This window comes from Sapajus apella, unplaced genomic scaffold (genome assembly GCF_009761245.1).
Source record: "Sapajus apella isolate SASKATOON/1434 unplaced genomic scaffold, GSC_monkey_1.0 scaffold57, whole genome shotgun sequence".
NCBI classification, from domain to species: domain Eukaryota; kingdom Metazoa; phylum Chordata; class Mammalia; order Primates; family Cebidae; genus Sapajus; species Sapajus apella.
The window spans coordinates 2370917-2397505 of record NW_022436997.1 but is presented as its reverse complement, the minus strand read 5'-3'; the positions used below and the strand labels follow the sequence as shown (position 1 = coordinate 2397505).

Sequence of the window (26589 nt, the reverse complement as noted above, 5' to 3'; positions counted from 1 at the left end):
CAGGGTTGAGTGCAGGTGTGATCTCAGCTCACTGCAACTTCTGCCTCCCAGGTTCAAGCAATTATCTTGCCTGCCTCTGCCTCCCAAGTAGCTGGGACTACAGGTGTGTGCCACCACACTCAGCTAATTTTGCGTTTTTACTAAAGATGGGGTTTCACTATGTTGACAAGGATGGTCTCGATCTCTTGACCTCATGATCTGCTCACCTCTGCTTCCTAAAGTACTGGGATTACAGGTATGAGCCACTGCCCCTGGCCTCGACTATTCTTTATAGCACTTCAAGAATGGCCTAACCAATCATACTAGTAGACTTGTAATCCCCTCTAAGTATAAAACTTTTCCTTTTTCTTTTTTCTTTTTGTTGTAGCAGGGGTGTCTTTACAGGGCTAGGTATATTGCTTTGTACATATATATAAATATATATATATATATATTTGGCACTGATGTGTTTACTATTCAATTCAGCAAATATGGGTTGAACGACTATTATAGACTCCTCCACAGGCTAAAGGCTAAGTGTGATGTGTTAAATTTGTTTTAAATGTGGCAGAATAGCAGTGTACTTTGCAGAAGCAGACAAATCAGGCTTTCAAATCAGGTGAAGTTTTTCCTGAAGAATTTATCAATGATAAGGTTGGCTAAATATGCTAGGGCTGCATTAGGAAGGTCTTTAAAAACTACTGGTTTTCATCCTACAGGCAATACAGAGAGCTTTTCTGAATAGGCAAATCATTTGAGAAAGGTGTTAACTTGGAGCAAGTGTTCAGGATTCACTGACTATGGAAGACTTTGAAATAAGATAGGGCAGAAAGAGACTATTTCAAAATAATCATCTGCATATAAGGAAGAATTAAAGGTAACTGATACTTTTTAATGCCTACATATGCTTATGAAAGTGCCAGGTATTGCTGAAGACTTTTAGACATAATCTCATGTTAATTCTTGCAAAAAAAATAGTAAGCTAATCATTATTTCAATGGTACTGGTACAGAACTTGAATCTCAGAGAGCTTATGTGGTATCTAAAATCATAGAAGTAGGATCAAAAGGGTACAAATTAATATAAGTAATAATTCAAAGATATGTGTAGGAATTGGTGTTTAAATATGAGGGTACAAGAGAAGCAGCTCAACATCTTTGCAAGCTTTTAATCCTGTGGCACTAGAAAATGGGAACTGCCATTCATGGGTGAAAGATGAAGCTAATAAAAGAGAGACTCTTCTCCATCTATTTACTACATACCTTAGGTTAATTTTCTGGATAACTACCATTCTAATCATATGCCTTCTCAGCAAACTCAATTTTACCATATATGTCTCTAAATTATCTTTGTTTGTAAATATCCTGTGCATCTTCCCAAAACAATACTTTTCCACCATTGAGAGTAAAAAAAATCACTGTATTTTTCTTTTCTAGTTGAATATTCATGGAGAGTTTGGCTAACAAACCTAAGTTACAACATTTTAGTATACATAATTCAGTACAGGGAACAAAAAGAATTAGAGGCATTGCACAGATTTTGTAAGATTATTGTTGTTGTTTCTATTGTTTGGCAGAGTGTTTGCAACTTTAGAGACTAAATTGTAGTTCTTTATTGTTCCTTATCATTTTTTAAACTTTTTGTATGCATGTAAGTTTATTGCATAAAGGCTTAATAAATACATCATTGCTTTTGGAAAACCATTAATTCAATTTATAAATGCAACATCTCTTCCTCCTCAATAAGGGTTAGTCATTTTACAAATGGAAAATGTCAAAATTCTTATGGTATGGTTGGAAACAGAAGCACTCTTCATAGTATCTCTGATATGCAGTTAAGAATGGAAATAAATTCTTGATATTTTATTCCCATCCACCCACCCCCTAATGTACCCTTCTTTCTTAAGCCCATAGCCAAGGAAGAAAACAAACATTTCTAGTTTTTTGTTGTTGTTGTTGTTATGTCCAACTGTGGTTAAATGCCCCTGAAGTATGTACAGTGGTTTCTTTGTGTCTATGTTTTCTTATCTGCGACCACACTTTGCCCTTAACAATAGCCCCAGCATATAAGTAGACAAATATTACTATCCTCATTGTGCACACAGATGTTCCAACTTCAAGAACGTTGCCTAAAATCACAAAACTGGATGTTGGCGAATCAGGTCTCTAGACATCCTGCCCATCCATCTTCTTTCTCCTAAACAGCAGCCTCTGAGGCTGGACTAACATTTTTCTAGATTAAAGTGATCCACGTTAATTACAGCTGTTTTTCCAAATATGTGGGTGGGTTAGTGAACAGCTGTTCTTAACCCTAAAGAGAAGCAAAAGCACAACCACAGAGAATGACAACAGGAAGCATCTTTCAGGCAATTTACAACTTGAGGCCAGGCCTCCATCTGTTGTAATAAATAGAAGAAAGGATTGGGTAATTACTACTATGTTGATCCCTGTAGATAGCCACTTTTCCTAAATCCCTTAAATCACTTTGTCTTTAGAAGCATTTCCTTCCTTCTCTTACCCTCATATTTTCTGACTAATTGTATGGTAAACACTTTGGGGGCAGGGGCAGGGTCTTCTATATCTCATATGTCTAGACTGATTCAGTTGGTGCCAATGACCAACAGGGTATCGCCTGGGGTTTCAGAAGCGGGGCAAGGCACCGGGATCCCATCTCAGTGCTGTATTGGAACCTGCGCAGGATTCTTGTTTACAAGCACAATTGGCCAAGTAGAGATGCTTCGTGGTATCTTTCCCTGACTTCTTTTTTTGTTTGTTTGTTTTTTGTTCTTTTTTTTTTGAGACAGAGTCTCCCTCTGTCACTAGGCTGCTGAAGTGCAATGGCACAATCTGGGTTCACTGCAACCTTCGACTCCCTGGTTCAAGCAATTCTCCTGCCTCAGCCGTTACTGGGATTACAGGCGCGCACCACCAAGCCCAGCTAATTTTTGTATTTTTAGTAGAGACAGGATTTCACCATGTTGCCTAGAATGGTCTCGATCTCCTGACCTTATGATTCACCCACCTCGGCCTCCTAAAGTGCTGGGATTACAGGCATGAGCCATTGCACACAGCCTCCCTGACTTCTTAACAGTCAAAATGCAACCTGTTCTCCAAGATCCAATTAACCCCACCTTCTCCGTGAAGCTTTCCCCGAATATGCAAGTTGACTTCCCACTTTCATGGAATCCCTCAAGCTATCGATGACTCCTTTATAGCTTCAAGTCATATCCTGCTTTTCACTATTATTTAATTATGGCTCCTCAATTAAAAGTTCAGGGACTGTGCATTTTATTTATTGTAGTTCTGTCCCACTCACTCCCCTTCTCATGCCACTTTCTACCCTTAACTAGTATGATGATCTGGCACAGAATTGAGGCTATATGAAAAATGACAATATGAATGATTTTTATAAATATGTTAGGACTTACCCATCCAAGCAAAAGCTGTTCCCTTCAAAGCAGTTTTCTTGGAAAGCTCAGCATATTGCAGCCCTTGATGTTCTCTCCTCTCACAGGTAAATTCGACTTTTAGAGGGTAGATAGCTGGTGCTGACTTTATTCTATGTTGAATAATTTGTCCTCTCCTATCCTTGCTCTTCACCAACAGACTGGTGAACTTGAAGCACTCTAGTTGAGATGAAAAAGATAAGGCAAATGAAATGCTAGCCAGCAGCTCAGATAAGTATTTAACCAAATTGTTGCACGTCTTTACATTCTTTATACCCTATGCAGAACAGACCTTTCCTCTTTAGAGCCCCCATAGCACGAGGGACTCCAACAGAGCACACCCCTGATGTCTGCAGTGGGGAGCTGCTGCCCAGACTCTTGCCACCCCACCAGACCATGAGATCTGGTGGAGCAGCAACAGGCATTGCTCTTCTGTCTTTGCCTGAAGCCCTCACATAGTATCGTAATTAACGTATCCAAGAATCAATCCATTAACTACTTTTTTAAAAAGTACTTTTTGCATTGCTGAAGAAATTCAGAAAGGACACTAAAACAGTGTGGATTTGAGAAGCCCTATAAGATTCCATGGCTTACCAGAGATCAGATGTACACTTTAATAGATAGTAAAACATAGGTGGAGGAAGAAGCAGGGCATCATAAATAAGCATGCAGCAAATATATTGAAATATTGTTTATTAGACATCAACAAGGAGACTGAGACATATTCCATCATCACTACCCAACATAAATTCAGTAATTCTATGAATATTGTTCAATCAAGAAATTGCCTCCATTTGTTAAGAGTGTCAAGTTACGGATTGCCACACCTTTGAAAGAAAGCAGTGTGGCTTTGGGAAATCAGTTAAATTTTCTAGGCCTTGGTTTCCTTATCTTTAAAAGGAAAATAGTGGTATTTGTCCTGTCTCCATAGGGTGAAGATGAGGATTATATGAGACAGTATATGTAAAATACTGCGAACAGTACTAGGGCAAGTATAAGGAATTATTACCTAATTTAGCTGCTGACAGGGGAAAAGAACATAGTTATCTGAAGGTGGGTGTGGTACCCACGTGAGTCACTTGCTTTCAACTCTCTTTTACCCAGGGCCAAAGCTTCTTTATGAGAAAACACCAGGCAGGCGTAATCAGGCTTCACAAAAGATGGTTCTCCTCCCTTTCTTTCTCTTTCACCTTCCAGGATTTTGGATCCAAGAAATACTCAGCAAAATTAACTTGAAATTATTTTCTCGCAACTACATTGTCTCTCTTTAATGTTTTAAGAAACATATTTTAATCCTCATTGTTTTTCAATGTCTAATACAGAAAGAGATGTTTCATAAAATTTGATGAATGAGTAGAGTTGCAAACCAACAAAGACTTGGGATTTATTCATTAATTAATTTAGTAATTTATACCAAGGATATATCCAGGTCATATAGAAAATGGCTCCTCTTTCTTGTGATTTAGATCCATGAGTTAATTGCTTTCTCTGCCTGGCTGATTGTCAGTCGAGACGCCTACATTGCTTATAACTAGCATGTCCATAAACAGAGCAAAGTTATTAATTTAATCTGCTTCAGTTGGTGGGCAATGTGGGGGAACCGGTCTGTGTGTACATAGTTCTCTTGGGTTTGTTTGTTTACCGGATTACCCCTTCAGAGAAAGCCAGACTGTGCAACACCTACACCACTGAGCTGTTTAGGCTGTGTAGCCAAATAATTCATTGACTCAGTGGCAAGTGTCAATTGCTTGGCTGAATTTCCGGTTGTCTAATGGAATTGAATAGTTGATGAACTTCGATTGGTTAATTCAATAAAGCTACGGAAATCAACTCTTTTTTAAAGAAAAATATGTATTTCTTCACTTGAAAACACTAATGATTAGTTTTAATCACCTTCACACAATTAAATTCTTTGTACCAGCCTGGGCAAATACAAAGAACACTGGTTTAGGAGCCAAGAGATTAGTTTTCTTTCTAGTCCCACCTCGCCTCTCGCCTAATTGCTTGACCCTGGGAAATAAACCTTACACCTCACCTTCTTTCCCTACCGCTATTCTACATTACTTCTCGCTTCCAGGCTCAATGATATCACTTGTAAATGAAAAGTTTAAACCAGTAGCTCTCAAGTTGGCGTTTTATGAACTTCTGATTACATGACTTTACTGTACCTAATTACAGAATCCTGTTTATGTAGGCTTCAAGTATCTAAGTATTTGTGACTAATTTCTATTATGTATATATTATATCTCAGAGAAACTGCAAGGCTTCTAAATAGGGTTGACACTTGAGCCTCATTTTAGACTGTGAGCAGAAGTTAAACTGATGAAGCAGTAGAGAATAAAGGGGAGAGTTTAAACAAAATCATAACTATGAGACGGGAGAGTCATAGTCATAATGCTTCCAAAGATGTAGATGTTGCTCAATTCACCCTGACAAGAGATGTGGCAATAATTAGAATGGGATAAAGAGGTGGTGGCTATGATGTGGTGGCTCTCACAGTTATTTAATCAATGATAAGCTTGTATTATTTTCCAACACTTGTTCTACATGATGACAAAGACTCCTGAAATGAAGCTTATACTCCTAAGCCTACACCTTCCTTTTGGCTCTAGGACATGGAATTGGTGCCAATGTGCCATGTGGTTGAAAGGGAAAAGAGGCTTATGTTACAGCAGGAGTACCAGTTAGGAAGCTGTCACAGCAACCCAGGAGAGAAGTGATGAGGCCCTAACCTGAAGGCAGTGAGGTGGGTAAGGAAAAGAAATTATTTTACTTGGCATGGACGTTACCTGAGAAACCATGCACATGAGCCTCCACCCCTATTTTCACAGAGCAGTCCTGTTCTCCTGGGCTAATTTGGGACTGTGGTAAATTAGGGTATATTTTACTGTATTTGTTTTTTAAACTAACAGTTGCAAAACATGTCAGAAGTACACACAAATTAACAAACTCCTGCAGGCTGGGCTGAAGTTTTATTGGAGACTATAGGCGGTCTCTTGGCATGACAACCAAAGGGAAGCTTCTTCAAGGCTCCACAGTGGATTCTACAGTGGCCTAGGTCCACGATAAGGCTGCCTTTTTTACCTGCAGCCACCCATCTCACAGCTGTGTGTTCCAATAGCTGGCTTATACCCCTGGCTTTTACAACATGGCCTAAGGCAAAGCCTTGTAGGCTTTCTAGAGGAAAAATTTCTTTGAGAGCCCTTTCCTGCTCACTTACCAGCCCTGTGATTGTAAGTGAACCCTGGAAACTTTGAGCATCTCAGCTTTTTCATTTGTAATATAGGTGAATATAACATACATCTTATATAATAAAGATTAAATCCCCAAACAAAACAGAAAATCCTTACAGCTAATCTACAGAGTTGGAAAGTAAAGTTATCCTGTGGATTCAGGGAAATAAAATTGCATGTGAAAAACCCTTGGAAGCTATAAAACACTATACATATGCTCACATATGTCATTGTTATACAAGTACTGTATGCTGTCTCAAGTGCCTATTGCTGTACAACAAATGCTCCAACATTTAGATGTTTAAACTAACAAAGATTCAGCCTTTCTCTCAATTCTGCAGGTTAACAATCTGAGTGGTGTTCTTTCTGCTGGTCAGTCATATGGCTACAGATACCTAACAGCTTATCCAGAAGTTGGTGCCAGCTAACAGCAGTTGTGCCTCTATCATGAGACTTATCATCCTTCAGTGGACTAGACTAGACTTATTTGGAACATGGAGCCCTAAGACCTTCAAGACTGAAAGCAAATGATGTGAGATCTCCCTAAGGTCTAACCCCAGAAGTCATAAAGCTTTGCTGTGCATATTCTTTTATCAAAGAAAATCACAAGGTTAGCCCAGGTTCAAGTGAGAGGGAAAATATGCTCTACCTTGTGATGGCAGGTTTGGAAATAATCTATCACATATGAATAAAATGAAAATAAAAACATGTTCTAGAATTTTCTCTCTGGCCACGACCAGACATACAACTTGGGAGGAATCAAGATTAGACCTTGCATTTTATTTTAACATCTTATTTCGTCTGGGTGCAGTGGCTCACGCCTGTCATCCCAGCACTTTTGGAGGCCAAGGCAGGTGGATCACCTGAAGTTAGGAGTTCAAGACCAGCCTGGTAAACATGGTGAAACCCCATCTCTATTAAAAACACAAAAAGTCAGTCAGCATGATGGCAGGTGCCTGTAATCCCAACTACTCAGTAGGCTGAGGCAGGAGAATTGCTTGAACCCAGGCGGTGGAGGTTGCCATAAGCCAAGATTGCACCAATGCAGTCCAGCCTGGGCAACAGAGTGAGACTCTGTCTCAAAAAATATATATAATTTCATCTTCTGATTCTCACATCTACAAACACAGACTATAAGCCTTCTCTACCACTCATTCCAGAAATCCCAAAGTCCTAAATTAGCATTTTGTATGCCTTACCTGACAATATTTTTAATGAAATTTAAATAAAAAAGAACACATATTTTTAATGTAATTAAAGTAAAAAGAACACATAATACTGTTAACTCGTTTCCATTTTTGACACTACTAAAAACTAGTATCACAACTAATCAAAGGCATCAAACTACCCCAAGCCTGAAGTTTCACACCAAAAATTAAGACAATAATGCCTACAGAGAAATTTTTACATAAAGCGAGGAAAATAAACCTCTTTTGCTTGCCATTCCCGGAAGGATCCTTGATATGCCCATAAAACAATAACCAAGCTGATTTTCCACACTCTGCCTGGGATATTAGCATGGGATCTGCCCCTAAGCCTACTCCCTCTATCCACTGAAAGCATCCATTACTCTTTGCTGCCCCACCACCTTCCCCTAAATGCACATTGTTAATCGTTGATCAAGCGCTCTAAACTAAATTTAAATATCTTTCCAAGCCCTTTGAGCCCTAACCTCCCTCACTTCAAAATATCAGAAAAATAATATGTGTGTGAGTTTTCTTGTTCTTTTTCTTCTAGACTCCTTGCTTTCTGGCCTAAGTGTATCTCCATCCTTGGCTAATCTAATACACTAATCTGAATTTACAAGTCCTAGGAGACAATAGGAAGCTAACCTCCGCCAATGGCATTTATATGTTTATTAGCAGCCTTCAAAGCTTTCCATTAAAGAATGATAGGCACAGAGACTGAAGCATCATTGGATGGAAGATATTATAGAGGAAAGTGGAATGGAAGATATTATAGAGGAAAACATTTTGACTTATATTCTTTGAGCACAAAGATAAATAAATACTTTAATGGTGCCTGATTTTCATGCAAGAAAAGCATCTTGTATAAGCAGAAAAATAAAATTTGTAAAAGCTAAAAATTTTTACTCTTAATATTGATCTAGGTCAACCTCACTATAATGAAAACTCAGCTAACTAAAGATTTCCATGCATCAGGTAAAGGGCCACTTAGTTCGGACTCAATTCTACACAATTTAAGCCTGACCCAGGATCCCTTGCCATGGACTTGGGCACATACTAGCTCTCCAGGTAAGAATCTGAATATTCTAAGAGTCATCCAGCCTTATCTGCAGAGGAATTTTAGGCTGGGATTTAGAGGGTATCAGACAGACCCCTTCACCTAAGATTTCTTCCCCCAACGACATGCCTCAAAACCTGCAACCCAACCAGTTAAGATTCATTCTCTTCAGTTTTAAAATCTGCAGTTTCTCTATTGACATGCTCAACTTCAGAGGGTACAGGCGAAACCTGAAGTTATTTCTGGTCAACACCATTAACAGGCCATGTTCTAGCCAAATCCTCAGCTGAGAACAGGGCTTTATAGCAAAAATTTGTAACTTGGGGATTTTTGGACATTTAATAAGCCGATGATAAATTTCTAGGGACACAGGAACCCTGAAAATACATGTGAAGTTTCAGTCTCAACACCAGACTCTTCCTTTCTGTCTCCGTGGGATTAAACAGAGGAGATTAAACTCACATGCATTTTCCTACAGACAAAATGTCAGCTTTCATCCTAGTCGGATCCTTCATATAAAAAGATTTATATTGCTAAAAATAAAACACAGGAGAGGATGCGGGATATGAAGTAGCTCCAAAGTGGCTCGTGGAGTAGAGGTGGGAAGAAAATCTGAACAGGGAGGCAGAGAGCCTTGAAACCAACCAACTGCCCTGTGGTCACAACTTGGCCATAGATTCAGGCTGGTTTGTAAGCTGACTCCTGCTCATGAGGTGTCCAAACCCTGTTCAAACCATTGTGGAAGCCCCTCTAACTTACTCCCCAAACTGTCAATCTGGAAATACTCCTGATCTTAGAATACCTTACCACAGCACTTTACAGTAACTGGCTCCCCACAGTTTGGAAGCCCTCAAGAAAGAGCTTGACTATTCACTTCGGCAGGAAAACAACTTCATTTCTCAGCTTTCCCTCCCTCCCTCTGTCTCGAGGATTTGGATTAGAGCAGACCTTTTCTTGCTGCTTCAGAAACAAGGAGGAGTAGGGGGCTGGTTCAGGCCTGGGGGAATTTATAAACAGGTCTGACAGCTCAGATCTCTTGCAAGGCAGCAATAAAGGTGCTGGCTAGAGTCACAGTCATCTCAAGACTCCACTGGAGAAACATCTGCTTCTAAGTTCACTCCCACGAGCATCAACAGATTCGGTTCCTTTTGGAAGGCTGAACTGAGAGCCTCAGTGTCTCACCAGCTGGTGGTTGAAAGCTGCCCTCAGTTCTCCATGTCGGCCTCTGCAGCTTGGTCCATCATAGCAAGCACATTAGGAGAGGCAGAGAGGTGCAGCAAACCACCATGACGCATGTATAGCTATGTAACAAACTGCGTGTTCTGCACATATATCCCAGAACTTAAAGAAAAATTGAAAAAAAAAGACCCAGAGAGACAGCAAGCAAGAGGGAAATCAGAGTAGCTATAACCTAATTTCACAAATGACTTCCTATCCCTTTTGCTATATTCATGAGAGGAGAGGACTAGAAAGGCATGAGCATCTAGAGACAGAAATGACAATCACTGCAGGCCAGTAGCAGCAGCTTATCACAACTATTAATAAAGATCGCAGGATCTTAAAAAAAAAAAAAAAAGAATTTTTTTTAAAGATCATAGGATTTTCAGTCTAAGACAATTTTTGGAGATGACTTGATTTCCATATTGAAAGATAGAACTGAGGTCTTGTAAAGTTAAATGTGTTTTCCTGGATTTTACACAGCATCAGACAGTGACAATTACTACACAGCATCAGGTAGCAGAAATTACATCTTCCGAGTCTTAGTCTAGTGTTTTCTGCAACAACTGCCTCAGTGTCCTCATCTGTAAAATGGGATTAATCATCTCTAAGCTACCTTCTTTTCCTCCAGAGATCTGTGAGAAACCAAAGCAATCAAAGAAGAATGCTTTAAAAAATAAGATACTAAAGTTATATTTTCATTGTTATTATTCTAATAAATGATAATAATGCTCAGGGTTAGGACCCAGCAAATCTGTGACATGAGATTTCTTTTTACTCCTCTTTTTCTTTTGCTTGGTGGTCTCCTTTCTAGCTTTTGAGACACATGTACCTCATGTTGAGGGAGCCTACAGAGCCAGGCATCCCATCTCTTTTTCACTCAGTTGATTTCAGTGCCATTAACTAAGCGTTTCCATTGTCAATACACATGCATCAGAGCTTACCAATCTTGAGTTCCACCTCCGGAAGTTCTTTTCCCTCTTTAACGACAATGCCTGTTCAACATAAAAAATGAGGCTTCCTTCTTAACTATCCCTCATGTTTTCACAAGCACCTGAACGCTTACCTCACTTAGAACTACCATTTGTTAAGAATCCTCTTTGTGCTAGACACTTTTTAAAGCACTTTATAGGGATCATCTTTGGTTTTCAAACATGCACACTTAAGTGTATAGATAAGATAAATGAGACTAGAAAAGGTTAAGTTTTTGGCCAACTTCATAATCAGGACCAGAACTGGGAATCAGCCCAAGCCATGTCTAACTGCAAAACCAAAGCTTGTGTACTTTCCCATATCATCATGATTTCCAGATTCTTGATTATATTCTCAAGCAGATCCTATGCCTCTTGGAGGGAAAGTTATGTTTTTCTTGTCTGTAACCTAAGTGCCTGGCATAGTGTTAGAGTCAGTATCCATTATATAATACTAGCATGCACTGCCCTCTCAGGCTTATTTGACATTTACCATCCTTTCTAGCACCCTTAAGGGCAACATATTGCCTTATATTCCCCTCAGCAGCAAGGACAAGTTCACCAATGGATTCCAGATATGTTGTTTATTTCTCCTAACCTAATCTGTCACGTCATGAGTAGCTGGCAGTGACCTCATAGGGCAAAATCATGAGTTCAGTGACTGGATGTAGAAAAGATTATTTTGCCAGAGATTTAAACACCTGATCTCATCCCACAAATGCCTTCCAGTGGCTGTCTCCATATTACATTATTATGCAAGAAAGGATGCATGTTGTTCTTTGCGTGAGAAAGATAGTACGTCATACCACGAGATTTCCTTTAATTTGTCCTAAATAATCTCCTTTACACTCCAGAGAAGGCAACCTGTTATTTTATACTTCTTGTTGGAGGCCAGTTTATCCACACACATGAAGATGGGTGGAAAAAAAGGCAGAAATTTCTGTATTGCCTTCACATTTCTTCTTGTCATATTTTGATCCAAAATATTTATTTTTTCAAGAGTCTGAGTGAATACCTTCTTAGTATCCTCAGGCTGTCTACATTTTAACTTATTTCAGTCTAAAACATTGGCCTAGTTCAATTGTATATACAATTAAAGTGTTTGTTTACAGCACTTTCTATCACAAGCACAAAATAATAATCAGGAATCATTCTATCCATTCACATTGCCAGCAAAAGTCTTCTTGATGATTTTCTGAATTTCTCTCACATTCATTCACCTTTTCTCTCCTTCTTGGCTTCTCATACTAGTTACCTTCCTTCCTGAAAGTAATTGAGAACAGGAATCTCCCTGTCATCTTAGTTCCTCATTCTTTTCGCCAAATGTTCTTTATTTCACTTATTTATTGGACTCATGCATGTCCCCAGAGTTTACAATAATCTAGAGAGTTGGTGAATTCCAATTTAGTATTTCCTTTATCACTAAATTCATTTCTCTATTATTTCTCAGGCCTTAACAGTACACATCAGTGCCAGAAAATATAACATATATCTCACAGCAGAGGTGCAAATAGGATATTCCTCAAAAATCTTATTCTTTATCCAGGAGGTATAAAAGATAAAAAAAAAAAAATTCTGGCTAACTTAATGTCAGCTGCCTAGCTCCAGCTGTGCTGTCTACAGTTACAATTACAACCGTCATCTGTACAGTTTAAGCCTAGTCAAAGTTTTACTAAATGCACACAAAGTTGAGATAGAACCTCAATTCTCTTTATGTACATTTTCAAGAATGTTTAGTTATTTGGGGTAACATATGAAAAGTAGTTTTACATTAGTCAATATGTTAAAATCCTTACTCATTGAAAATGACCCAAATAGATGGAAAATAGAAGTCAGAGAATACAAACTTAAGACCAGAGACAACCCAACATCAAGGTCAGAATCTGACACAACCAAGGCAGTAGCGTCTGGGTCCCTCCAGTGTGCCTTGAGCTTTTGCTTTGAGGCAGCTCCGTCCTTCCTTAGCAGCCCAACCACCTATTTCATTTCACAAATCAGGATCTTTCCCACCCCATTACCCAAACAAGGCACCTTCATGTCAATGTCCAACAGCAGCAGACTCTGAGGGTGGTGAAGCAGGATTTGAGTCTTGATCCAGGGCTGAACTACTATGTCCTAATAACACATATCATAATGTTTTTCCCCTGAGCCAGATTCTCCCATCTGGACTTTTGATCAAAGAGCATGTTCAAGCAGTTGCTGAGCATCTTACATACAAAGCATGCCTAAATGTATAGAGCTTTTGAAAATTGCAAGAATGTGAAGGAAATAAAATTGTAAAAACTTGAAATCTGGGGAAAAATATAATAAATAGCAATTGTTTTTATTTTCATATGTCTGTTAGATATAAAGACACGGTTCATTTATAAATGTAAAATTGATAAGGTACTACTTAAAATACATATAAAATTCTCAATTTTGGTTTATTGAATGACAGAAAGGCCTCTCAGATGGCTTTAGGAAAATGAAATTATTTTTAAAAGGGAATGGAGAATAGAGAGCCTAGGTAATAAAAAATAGAAGGCCAAATATTCTTTGGGTAATTTGATAATCTCATGTTTTATTTCTAGAGCTCCATGTCTCCATAAACAACATTCTGTTGGATTCCAGATAATGCAGTTTAACTAGACATAAAACAACTTCAGCAAAGTCTTTCTTTGTATGTAGCATCTACTTAAATTTCATATTTCAGGAGGAGTGGGGGGAAATTGGTACTGATTCATATCTCAAATAAGTGAAGATTTCAGAAAAAAAAAAAGCACTTGACAAATGATACTGAAATCTGATCTCAGTTTTACTACTTAACAACTGTATGATTTTTTAAGCCTCTCAAGCTCTCTAAGTGGCAGTTTCTTGTCTGGAAAGTAGACTAGTAGTATCTTTCATACACACTTTACAAAGTTTCCATGAGACTCAACAAAGTTGATATTTAGGAACTTTTTAAAATAAATACAGAATCTACTTTTTAAATTGTATTCAGCTATCTTCATTAAAAATATGATTATTTATTTATGCTGTTGTTCATAGTAATCAGTAAAGATAAATTATTTTAAATTCAACAAGCTTTGAGCATCCTACGTAGCCAGTCAATACTAGCTGACGTGCTTTTATTTTAGGCCAAAATTGGGGAGGAGGTTTTTAATCAGAAACCTCAAAAACTAACAGGGCTAGAGTACTAGCAGTATTTCAGCACAGCAGATAACAGATTTTTAAAACAAACAATATCATAGCACTTGCCAATGAAGACAGTTTTATGTCTTCTTTTCAGTTTTTACCTCTTTTATTTCTTTTTCTTGCCTTATTGCACTGGCTAGACCTATCAGCAGAGTTCTATACTTGCTATGTGTTCTATATGCTGAATTACAACGTGTATAGAAGATATTCTTATCTTTTCACTAGCGTTTCTTTGCTTTTCTGTGGCATTTTTATAACTATAGAACAAAACACCCCTCAATTTGAGTTGGCTAAGGTTTCTATTTTATTAAATTTGGGTTATGTTTTTTGGGAGAAATACTACAGGAACGATATTGTGATCTTTTTCCCCCCCATTTATTTATTTTGTTGCATTTTAGGTTTTGGGGTACATGTGAAGAACATGCAAGATTGTTGCATAGGTACACACGTGGCAGTGTGATTTGCTGCCTTCCTCCCCATCACCTACATCTGGCATTTCTCCCCTTGCTATCTCTCCCCAGCTCCCCACCGCCCACCGTCCCTCCCCTATTTCCCCCCAACTGACCCCAGTGTGTAGTGCTCCCCTCCCTGTGTCCATGTGTTCTCATTGTTCAACACCCGCCTATTAGTGAGAACATGCAGTGTTTGATCTTCTGCTTTTCTGTCAGTTTGCTGAGAATGATGGTTTCCAGGTTCATCCATGTCCCTACAAAGGACCCAAAATGCATCATATCAGGAGGCACAACATACAACTAGTGATGTCAATTTAAACCAGGATGGTGTCTGCCAGGTTTTTGTACTGAAAAGTTATTATAGTTATATTTGTGATCAATAAATATCTTAACAAATTTTGATATTATGTAAAAATCTTATTAATTCTAACCCATTAGCTAAATCATCCATTGATTATTCTTGCCTCAATAAATTGTCACAATAATGGTTGCCTAATACTAATTTCCTTTTTTATTCTACATTTAATCATTGGCATTCTACTGTAAGGAAAGATTTTATCATTTTATTTATCATTTGCTTATTTGTATGACAGTGTGACACTTAGATTTTTATTTTATTCAATTGGCAATAATTATGTATTATCAAGTTTTAGCCTCAAGTGTCCCAGATTTGACCAATAAGAGCTCCTTCAAACTGGCTCCTATGGTCCTTACTTGTGTTTTGTTTGATATGTAACCATCATTCTTTAAGCATTTATTTACTTTGCTGCACAGTAAATGTTTCAGGCTTATTTTACACTTTTCTTTTCTAGACTTAGAATCAATTATTTTTCCAAGGAATCCTGGTTCTGTTTAGTTGAAAATGGTATGGATACTAAAATCTGGTCTTAAGTATGGTTATTGTTAATTTTTGTTTAATTATTCATTTTTACCTAGTCCAAATATCTTAGTCTTTTGTTAAAATATTTGTTATACTTGCATTAAATGTTATTATTGACATCTCAATTTGTTCCCTTTTTGTTTTGTTTTTTTTTCTATTTCTTTCTTGCTTCCTTTGAACTCATCATATTTAAATTATACCATATACCTTTCTCTTACTTGGTTATTAATTATTTTATTTTTATTACGTTAATGGTTAGTCTAGAGACTGCCATATACATCATTCCCTGATTAGTGTATAAAATAAAAAGGCCTTGAAAAACTTTAATATACTCCTTTCCCCCTCCTGTATAATGACTTTCATGAATTTTCACTCCACAGGTATTTCACACCTCATGAGATAAGATCATTATTTTAAACAGTAAATATTTCATTAGATTTTTCTACTTAATTACTCTTTCAGAGAAATTAAGTAGAAAAATGTTCATTATAAGCATTTTTCTTCTGTCTGAAAACCTCCCTTTAGTTTTTCCTCTAGTAAAGGTCAGCTGGCCATAAATTGTGTAAGGTTTTGCTTGACTTAAAAAAAAAATTATTTAACATTTATTTCCAAAGAATTTTTTGGTGGGTATAGAATTCTAGGTTTTGAGTTTTTTCTTTTAAGATACCATTTGACTGGTTTTGGAAATCTGTTGTCTGTTTTATCATTACCACTTTGATGGTAATCTGTGTTCAATCTTTGCCTACTTTGAGTACCTTTTACTTATCTTTAGTTTTCTGCATTTTTATTGTAATAAACCAACTGTTATGGGTTGAATTGTCTCCCCACAAAAATATATGGTAAAGACCTAACCCCCAGCACATCAGAATGTGACCTAATTTGTAAATATCATCTTTCCTGAATGAGTCAAGTCAAAATGAGGCCATTATTCCCTATTCAATAAATCGTGCTGGGATAAATGGCTATCCATATGCAGAAGATAGATACCAGACCCCTTCCTTATACCATATACAAAAATCAACTTAAATTGGATTAAAGAGTTAAATATCAAACCCAAAACTATTAAAATCTTGTAAAATAACCTAAGAAATATCATTCTGGACATAGAAACTAGCAAAGATTTCATGACGAAGATGCCAAAAGCAATTACAACAAAAGCAAAAATTGACAATTGAGTTCTCATTAAGGAGCTTCTGCATAGCAAAAGAAACTATCAATGGCATAAACAGACAACCTACAGAATGGGAAAAACTATTTGCAAACTATGCTTCCAATATCCAGAATCTATAAGAAACTTAATTATGCAAGCCAAAAAAACAACTTTATTTAAAAGTGGCAAAGCACATCAACAGTTTTCAAAAGAAGACATACATGAAGCCAACAAGCATATGAAAAAATACTCAATATCACTAATCATTAGAGAAATGTTAATTAAAATTATAATGAAATATATCAGTCAGCATGGCTATTTTTAAAAAGTCAAGAAATAACAGTTGCTGACGTGGTTGCAGAGAAAAGGAAATGCTTACATAATGTTGGTGGGAGTGTAAATTAGTTTAACCATTATGGAAAGCAGTATGGTAATCCCTCCAAGAGTTAAAAACAGAACTACTATTCAACCCAGCAATCACATTATTGGGTATATACCCAAAGGAATATAAATTGTTGTACCAGAAAGACATCCACGCATATGTTAGTCACAGTGCTATTCCCAATAGCAAAGACATGGAATCAACATAAATGCCCATCAGGGGTAGACTGGAAAAATAAAATGTGTACATATATACCATGGAATATTATGTAGCCATAAAAAGAATGAGATTACGTCCTTTGAAAAATAGAGATGGAGCTGGAGGCTATTACCCTGAGCAAACTAACACAGGAACAGAAAACCAGATACCACAAGCTCTCATTTTTAAATAGGAGCTAAATAATGAGAACAAATGGACACAAAGGAAGGAACACAGACACTGGGGCCTGCTTGAGAGAGAAGGGTAAGAGGAGGGAGAAGATCAGAAAAAAAGTAACAATCAGGTACTATTCTTGGTACCTGGGTGATGATGTAATCTGTACACTAAACCCTCATGATACAAGTTTATCTATGTAATGAACCTACACATGTAACCTGGAAACTAAAGTTTCTTTCTTTTTTTTTTTTTAATGAGGTGATTAGGATTACGGTGATTAGGATGACTTGTGTTCTTATAAGAAGGGGAAATCTGAACACAGAGACAGACAGACAGACATGAGGAAGATGACATAAAGATACACAGGAGGCCGGGCGCGGTGGCTCAAGCCTGTAATCCCAGCACTTTGGGAGGCCGAGGCGGGTGGATCATGAGGTCAAGAGATCAAGACCATCCTGGTCAACACGGTGAAACCCCATCTCTACTAAAACTACAAAAAATTAGCTGGGCATGGTGGCGCGTGCCTGTAGTCCCAGCTACTCAGGAGGCTGAGGCAGGAGAATTGCTTGAACCCAGGAGGCGGAGGTTGCGGTGAGTCGAGATCGCGCCATTGCACTCCAGCCTGAGTAACAAGAGCGAAACTCCGTCTCCAAAAAAAAAAAAAGACACACAGGAAGAATGTCATGCAAAGATGAAAGATTGTAGTGATGCGTCTACAAGTCAAGAAGCAGTTGACGCTACCAGAAGCTAGGAAGGACATAAGGAACAATTCTTTCTTCAGTACCTTCAGAGGGAGTATGACTCTGCCATTATTTTAACTTCACATTGTTGCCTTTCAGAACTTTAAGACAAGAAATTTACAGTGGTTAAACCCACCCAGTTTTTGGTACTCTGGTACAGCAGCTCTAAGAAATTAACACACCCAGGCATGGATTTCTTCCCCTATTTCTTGCCTATTACAAGGGCTAGGATTGCCAGTGTACCATCAGTGCTAGGCAGTTATCTCATTTGGTGACTAGAGCATTTTGGAATTTAGAACTTGATGTCTGGCAAATTTGGGGAAATTTTCACACATTATCTCTTCACATATTCCTCCTATTCTATTCTCTCGTTTCCCTGATTCTAAGAAGCTGGTGTGATTTAGACTTCCTCACCACTACCTGTATATCTCTCATATTTCTTCTGTGTTTTTCATTACTTTTGGTTCTCTGTGTGCTTCAGTCTGGGTATTTTCTAATGATCTGTTTCTAATTAACTAATTATCTAATCTGTTATGTCTGTTAAAATATATCCATCTATTAAATTCTTAATTTTAGTTACTATAATTTTTAGTTCTAAATTTCCATACTGTTCCACTTTATAGATTCCAGTTATCTGAATAACTAGAATTTTTTGAATATATTATTATTTTCAAGTCCATATCTTATCTATATCTTAAAATTCTAACTTCTGATTCCCTTTCTATTGTCTATTTTTCCTCTTGGTTTTCAATCATTCAGTCTTGTTCCCTGCCTTCCCTGAAAACTTTTGATCGAATTTTGGATATTTCTTACAAAAAAAATTATAGTGACACGATATGTTGTTGCCTTTCTTCAGATAGACAGGTAGAGTATTGGCATACAAGCTTGATGAAGCTTGGGACTGGTCTATTTCAGGTTAGCTTTTACTTCTTGAGTACAGCCCTTCCAGGTGTCTCATTTAAAGCCTGGGGTATTCACCCGGGCTCCTCTCTCTTGATGAGCTCTCAATGCTAATCATTGACTCTCTGGTACAATGAGACTGCCAAAGTCTCTGAAAAATTTTTGGCCTCTGAGCAGAAGTTTTTTGCATTATTTTGGAAAGTACTGCCTGCCAAATGCATTGCTTTGGGGTAAATTAATATCTCTAGGGGAAACTGTGCAAAAAAGATTCAGGTTCACCTCTCTGGGTTTCCTTTTCTTTGGGATTTTTCTTCCTCAAAATCATGGTTGTCTTGATAGCTCTGAACTCCAAGGTTTTTCTCCCTAGTCCTGTGAGTCTGCCAAAGGCTCCAGGCTGCCACTTTCTGTTTATCAGTAAAGCCGTAAGTGCCAAACTCAGTTCAATGCAATTCACTTCTCTTCAGGATCCTGGCCCTTAATGCCTGGTTGCTTTAGTTTCTTTCTAATGCTTTCACATAACCACTTTGCTTCTCTCCCCCAATCCCTACACCTAATTCATAAATTTCCTGGTGGAAGGTTTCGCTAGTACCAGCAATAATATCTTAGCCAGATACAGGAATGGCTCCTATTCTTACTGAATTCTATAGAAATGGAGATGGTGATTTGTGCCTTGGATTTGAAGGTACTTTAACCTGGAAAAAGAAAAATCAGTAAAAGAAAAAAATTAAGAAGAAGATGAATAATTTAGAAAGTTACTTGTCAAAACTTCATTGAGTAATCAATTTGCAGCAGGCATAGTTTGGAAATATAAAGGAAAGGAAGGAAGGAAGGGAAGGAGGGAGGCAGGGAAAGAAGGAAGAGAGAGAAAGAGGAGGGAGAAAGGAGAACACCTCTGCTCCCATGAATCTTTTGTTCTAGTACATTCACATAGATTGGTAGGTAAGTAAAAATTTACAAGATAATGATAACTGCTATTGAGAGAATTAAAATAAGGTAGAGACTGTAGAATGACTATTTTGGAATAAGAGGACAGGGAGTAGAGAAAGGCTTTCTGATGGGATCATATTAAAGCTGAGCTCTAATGACATCTGAAGTTTAAGGGGAATAACATTTTAAATAAGAAGGATACCTAAGGCAAAGGTAAGCCCTAACCCAAAAATGAGCAAGGTAAATCTAACTATTAATGTCAACAATTGCTGTGTGACACTTTTTATTTCTCCCCTGCCTGATTCCCTTACCAGTTCCTACTACTGAAGAAACCAACAGGTCACTGACTGACTAGGGAGACTGGAAAATGCAGTTTGTAGACTCTTGACCCCCAACAGTACAGAACAGAGTACAGATGAGTAAATACGGACTGAGAAACAACAAATTAAAAACCAGCACAGTCTACCCTTTTGGCTCCTCATGACGTTCTACACTTATTTAAGCTTCTAAACAGTGACAATAACAACGTCATGTTTACCCCATATAAGATTCAACCACCCTTTATGCAAATGAAGATACTCTCCACCTTTTTTCAAAAAGATTGACGTTATGTCTCAGAAGTTGTTTCTATCTTCAGGTGATATTATTTTATTGGTGGTTAAGTCACAATCCCAAATTATTCTGTAATCTAAAGACTACATTTTAAAAGTAAACACAATCCATGCCTCTTAGATAAAACAGTGAGAAGGGAGAAGAAAAAACATTTAATGTATACTTAACAGACAAGAAGTAATTCAGTAACTAGCTAGATGTGCAGCCATTACAGCTTCCATCTCTCACTCCTTGTTCCATGTTTTTCTTACCCTGAACCATTATCATAATTCGTTAGAATTCCTGATTTGGGAGTAAACCAAACTGTCATTTCTGAAGGGCATAAATTTTATCTATATTTGGTTGTTGAGGTCTCTATTAAATTAGGGCATGGAAACACAGAATATGGGTGAATATGGACTGAGACACCCTCAGAAACCCCTGAGTTTCAGATGTATTTTCCTCTGTTATACTGTGGCACAGCAATTATTTTTCCTTTTGATAGGATCAATCAACATAACCACAAAGTGGATTGTTTCTCTACCTGTTGGTTTTGTGGCATAAGTACTACGTGTCAGCCTTAAGTTTCAGTTTCATCAAATTATTGTTGTTTCTCTGGTAAAGGCATACCTCCAGTGAGAACCAAGTCTTTCACATCAATATAGCCCAAAGGCATAGGTCCAGAAAGTGAAAGTTTTGCATTGTATGCTACCTAAATATCAATCCCCCATTAGTCATGTGCTGAGAAGGGTTCAGAGGAGACATAGAGGACTGTATCAGGGAGAGAGATACTGACACTGCTGAAAAGCTATGTGATATTTGTCCTCTGTGGGCCAGGTGTGATGGTAGGAGGCCTTGCCTTTGATCATTTCAGTTGGAATGATGGGATCCCAGAGAGGCAAGCTCCACATAGCAACAGACAAGGTAGGCACAACCATAACAGGCAGGAAAAATAGACTGGCATCCAGAGTATGGCACACAGAATTCAGATGGATCACTGGAGATTACTAATTGATCAAGCTTTCCTTGGAAATAAACACCACATAGTAGCAGTGCTTACCTACAGATGGTCCCTGGCATACAATGGTTTGATTTAAACTTTTTAGACATGACGATGCTACAAATGCTATTACGTATTCAGTAGAAACCCCACTTCAAGTACCTATTCAACCGCTTGTTTTTCACTTTCGGTACAGTATTCAATAAATTATAACATAATTAACACTTTATTATAAGATAGGCTTTGTGTTAGGTGATTGTGCCAAAATGTAAGCTAATGTAAGCGTGCTGAGCACATTTGAGGTAGGTTACACTAAGCTATGATGTTTGGTAGGTAAGGTGTATAAATGCATTTTCAACTTACATTTGTCAGTGGAATTATTGGGACATAACTTCATCATATGTTGAAGAGTATTTGTGTATCTTTCAGTGCTTACAAGCATTTCTTGAATCTCAAATGTAAAGTAATTTTTATAAAAAGAAAAAAAAAGGTGTAAAGAAACCTGACTGGAAAGAATTTAGGAAGAATAACTAAGTTTTAGTCATGACTGCACTGTGGACTTCGTCATGACCTTGGGCAAGAGGCTTCTTTTGGGGACCTCATCTTTTGTAATTATAAAATAACAAGATAATTTAAAAGATAATAATAGCTAGGTGTTTACTGAGCACCTACAATGCAGCAAGTACTATTTTAAACACAACATCTATCATCTCATCCAATCCTCTTATGACATGTGTCCTATTATTAAACTCATCTTGCAGATGAGACGATTAAAACACAGAGAAGTTAATACTCCATACAAGCTTTGACAGTTTGTAAGTGGCAGTCCAGGGTCTTAAATCTACACACTTAATGCCACTAAGTCATGTATGAAGCCTCTTTAATCTCAGTTTCAATGTCTGCGGTTTTCTTTTAAGTCTCAAAATGGCCCAACTTGATCCCCAGAAATGACCAATTTTAGGCAACAGAAACCAGCTTTCTGCAAGTGGGCTGATTGTGTAACTTAACTCAGGTGGACTAAATTGGCTATAAATTTTTTACCAGGCATCTATGCCCTACAGGCTTCTGGGCACTAGAACAAAAATAACAAAGTGCATAATGATCACAACAGGGACAACGTGCCCAAACAAATCTGTGTGTGCCAAAGCACAGGAGAGAGGAAAAGAAATAGTTTTCTATCAACACCACTGATCATTCTGGGAGACTACTTTGTAAATGGTTGCCAAAGCAGAAAGAGGGTGATAGTGCGTGGGAAGGCTGGGGGTTACAAGGCGTCACAGAATGGCGTGGAATCATGGGAAGCCACTGGCCTAGACGTGTGACACTCACGCCGCAGTCCTGCCTGTGACTCTAAACTACTTCACAACATTGAACTTGTTATAATCTCCACTGGATATTAGCACTAAAGGAATCCTCAGTTTGAAATTCCAGATTTTACAGATGAGAAAATGGAGGTACAACAAAGGCGCAGCCAAACCTCCGTTCAACTAATCAGAATCCCCAGGCTTGTTTCCGTCCACACTATGCCAGTTTATCAGCCTAAGGCTACTCACTATTCCAAGCATCAATTTTCCCATCTGTAGAATGGGAATCACCTGACATACTCGAACCATCTGCTATAGGTGATTACACAAGACTAACTGAGGTAACACATGAGAATGGTTTTAAAAGTGCATAACCATTCAAATGCCACTGGTCTGAGGGATTTGGAATGTAACATTTCCCTTCTCCCTGGGTAACCATTTCTGCAGACTGTAGCAAGAGTGCCCTAAGGGTCTCCAGAAACAGACTTGGAGTTCAAGAGAAGACACACATCATTTAAGGTCAACCAACAAGTTAGAACGAAGAGGAATAGAATGGAAGTATGGGAAATTTTGAGGAGACGGTGAAAAAGAAACTCATAGAAAGTAATTTGGCAAACCACAAATTTTATCCACAGAGACAAACTGATCACTCTACTGCTTGCATCACTTAAGCTCACACGAGACACAGCACGTCATGATGCACCAGGTGAGTGATCTCCAATAAAAAGGGAAGCCAGCAAAGGTATCCTAAGTTGGGCTGTTTTTCAGCCCACAGACTTTCTGCTGATGTGTCCTGTCTCCTCCTCAGCCTGGACACGATTGTCCCACATGGCCTGGTCATCCCTGATGGATTTAGTCAGCCAACTTTTAAATAATGGCGCGTCTTGGCTCAGGTGTTCTCATTTACTGTGCAACTACTTTTTGCTTAGCTATCATCCAGTGCTTATTATGAGCCCAAGACTGCACCTAGTGCTTTGTGTGTATTACCTTATTTAACTCTCCCAACAGCACGATGAAGGAGGTCATTGAATGCTTTTGAGATGCTAATATAATCCTCATTTACCAAGCAAATATCCTCAGCCCAGAGAGGAACCAGCAAGTGGAGGAGCCTAGTCTGAAAGCAAGACAGTCCGAACCTAGGGTCTGCACTTTTAACACCCTGCAATTTTGCCATCTTGGTTGTTTCACTGCCTTGAGCTGTAACTTCAAGCCAGTTGTGCAAAAGAATGAATCTCTTGAGTTACTTTCCAAGCACTGTTTTTTACAAATATTTAAGAAGCTCTCACACTGATGAGACAGTAACCTTATTCCATATAGCTTTAGAAGTTAAAAAGACTCAATGGCTGAAAAAACCTAGCCCAATTTTAGCTTACTGTAGAAAAGACTTATGTTTTCATGGAAGTGGTCCAAAGAATGGAAATAGCAATTTTATGAGTGTGGCAAGTAGAAATTATTGTTTAAGCAGAGATTGTCAGAGACCACCTGTTAAAGGTTGCTGCCACACTGAGGGGGATTTCCATTTTGAAGCTCCTAAAGTCATGGCTACTCTGAAATCTCACAATTTTATGACCAGTAGGTCTGAATAAAGAATAAATAACATCTTTTTTCAAGCATGGTCTTCTGTGGTGATTCTGCACCAAGGATGAGCTGAACAATCTCCTAAAATGAGAATTGAGAAATAAACTAATTCTGTGTATTGAGAAAGGAAATACTTCTTCTGGGTTTGATCCATTTTAAAGCCATCATGCTATTCTCTGCCTGAAAACTATTTTCTATCTCAGTGACTAAATTTATTCCTTCTTCATGGGCCATTTTAAGTCTCACCTCCTCCACAAAGAGCTCCTCTGGGCCATCCCAGGCCTTGACACTACCCTCTCCTCAAACTCTTACAATACTTTTTCTTCTCTAAAAGTCAATACAGTACCTTCCTACTCGCAGGGGGGAAAAAAATCACTGTAGGAGCTGTCAGATTTCAGAAGAATCAATGACCGTTCAGAAAAACGATACTCAAGAACTTGAAAGAGAAATGTGGCCTGGAGCTAAATCCTAAAACACTGACTGTCATCAAGGAGGGTGAGGAATATGTCTGATCTTCTGATGGAATCTTAGCAGTTAGCACAGTAAGCTAGCACATTGTAGATGCTAAAAGCATTTCTCAAAGGAAAAAGAGAGGAAGGAAGGGAAGCCCCATGTTTAGATTCAAAACATCCATTTTTCAAATAGAGGACGGTGCTTAATTTGGCAATACTCACATGCAGTATTATTTGACTACAAGTTGGGGGTGTTTAAAAAGCTTACGCAAAATTAGATCAGTCACATTTATACATCTATGAAATCAATATGAGACAATCCAAGCTGGCTCTACTGTGATGACCGAACTACAGGTAGAATTCAAGATAACCTATTTTAAGATACCTTGCCAAAAGAAGATAATGAAAGGTCTAAATATCATGTCAAATGAGATTCACCTGAGGTAAATACGTATCTCTACCCAGAAGATGAGAAAATTAAAAGAAAATACAAATAATTAAGACTCTTACAAGAAAGAGAAAAAAGAGAGGTGACTCTAAAGGACAGAATTAAGATGACTTGTTAGAAACTGTGAATACATCTATTTTGCTGCACGTAAGAAAGGGGTTTCAAGTAAGCATAAAGGGTCTATTTCACAAAGAAATAACTTACCGTTTTCCGCAACTTCAAAGCCTAGTGGAGTTCTTCATTCACGGTAGAAGAAGGAAGAAAGGAAGAAGGGAGGGAGGGAAAGAAGGAAGGAGGACAGAGGAATGGAGGGCGGAAGGAGGAAAGGAGGGAGAGGAGAAAGCAGGAAGCGGCCCTCTCAACTCACAGCTGGAGCCAGCCCTTTCTACTCTAAATAGATCAGGATTTCTTACTAAAACCACATCACCTGCCCTTTCGTGGAAAGTCTCCTCAATTACCACCTGGTCCAAATTTGCTTTAATCAGACTCTTTCACCGTGAAATTCCACTTCGAATTTGACCTACGTCTCTGAAAGGCAGACCATGACGAAAGCGTTCATTTTCCTAACTAGCAAAAAAAAAGCTTGAAATTTCTCACGTATATTTTTTGTTCTTTTCTATTATAAATGTTAGACATAGCACAGTTTCAGCATCTGCCAGCAAAATTAAAAAATAAAAACATAAAAATATATAAACCATTGTGCAATCAAATTCAGTCAAAATAAGGAAAGATGAGAGGACACATAACAATTTTTAATAGAATCATGGTTTTTAAACCTTAAATTCCAATATTCGATATATCTTTGTTGAGTAAAATTCTGTTTGTTCATCCTCAGAGGTTTCATATAGTCTAGTCCTGAGTGTAATCAGAAATTCCTGTGACATTTAAAACAGTTTTGTAGCATCAACTTGTTTTTTAGATTTTAATGACAAAAAACACAAAATGGCCATTCTGTAACAGTCACTTAACTCGTCTTGGTCATATGCCTTAACTATGCATCATCCCTTTCGGTTGACCCTGATTGACTTGATGTCTGACTTACCCTTTAGGATGATCTAAAGAACAACCTGAGTTGTTGGAATCAGGAAATCTGGGTATTAGTCCCAGATCCACTCCCTCGTAAAGGTCTGGCCTTGGGCAATTCCG

The 26589-nt window shown here is 38.0% G+C and overlaps 1 long non-coding RNA gene across 1 annotated transcript; it reads right to left on the bottom strand.

The window, feature by feature from the left end:
• Positions 1–2242: 2242 nt before the first annotated feature.
• LOC116528139 lies at positions 2243–25804 on the bottom strand. Its single transcript, XR_004258875.1, has 3 exons — positions 25648–25804; positions 3407–3604; positions 2243–2374 (listed from the first exon to the last, which is right to left on the bottom strand). It is a non-coding gene; the product is annotated as an uncharacterized LOC116528139 (long non-coding RNA).
• Positions 25805–26589: the final 785 nt, after the last annotated feature.